General features: G+C 38.5%; 1 protein-coding gene across 2 annotated transcripts in view; it reads left to right on the forward strand.

Annotated features, from left to right (window-relative positions):
- The first annotated feature begins 784 nt into the window (after nt 1–784).
- The window catches only part of LOC118478680 (centromere protein I-like), an 11,706-nt gene continuing 11,514 nt past the window's right edge, over nt 785–976 (forward strand). Inside the window, exon 1 of one of the 2 annotated variants that reach the window (XM_035972754.1) lies at nt 785–925. The gene's annotated coding sequence lies outside the window, so the exon portion shown is untranslated. The remainder of the gene's footprint in view (nt 926–976) is intronic. The other variant, XM_035972755.1, reaches the window with a different exon arrangement.

The following is a 976-nucleotide window of genomic DNA, read 5'->3' on the forward strand; positions in this document are numbered from 1 at the left end:
CACACACACACATACAAACACACGCAAACACAAACAAACAAACACTCATACACACACACACTCATACACACACACTCACACACACACAGACATTTCATCAAAGACGTTGAAGTATAATCTATCTATACATATTATATTTCCGTCACTTTGCCCGCCTAAAACTTCCGAACCACTAAACTTTTGAATTTGACAAAATTAATGGTGGTTCAGAATCATTTAAAGGGTGCACAGTTTTATTGAGGCGCATGAAGTCACAATAGTATAATTTTCAGTTTTTCCTCAATTTCGTTTAGATATAATCTTGGGAAGTCCGTCTTCTAAGACGCCATTGTAAACAAGCGAGGTTTCCGTTCACTAGGCGTACGCACTGTTTCCACACCTTTGAAATTCTGGAGTGTACAACCAGGAAAGCGGAATAGAGAATCAATCTATGATAATCACTATACACGTATTATCTAAACCTTCTAGTTCTAGCCTTTTAATTTTTTGCATCTCTCGGGATTTATTACTCCGTTCCAGTAGAGTGTAAATAAAGTAGGCCCATGACTTTCAGTTGATGTTAATACTGCGATCATTCCTTTCATCAAAAGGGGGCCCTTTGTAATAAGTATGAGTAGGCCCAATGTGAAAAAATAATAAACAAAATCTGCGAAACGATGAAGAATAAGATGTAACTTCATCAGAATCAAAAACTGCTAGACTAGTAAATACTTGCTCACAAGCATTTGGTTTGATTCTGTCAACTTTGCTTGCGCAGCAGCGCAGTTGAGCGCAGTAGGCTAACCGGAAATGGCGGTAATTTTGTACTATTCCAAATAAAATGACATGGTTTGAATAGATCGAAGTCCCCCAAGTCGAAGTGTAATCAAGTGTTCCCGACTTCGTCCCATCGGTATGGCTCCTCCGTGCTTTTCAAGAATTTGAGTTAAATTTTTACTTAGAATCCATGCACCCATACACAGATAATACCCTGTCG

This window comes from Aplysia californica, unplaced genomic scaffold, assembly GCF_000002075.1.
Source record: "Aplysia californica isolate F4 #8 unplaced genomic scaffold, AplCal3.0 scaffold00828, whole genome shotgun sequence".
NCBI lineage: Eukaryota > Metazoa > Mollusca > Gastropoda > Aplysiida > Aplysiidae > Aplysia > Aplysia californica.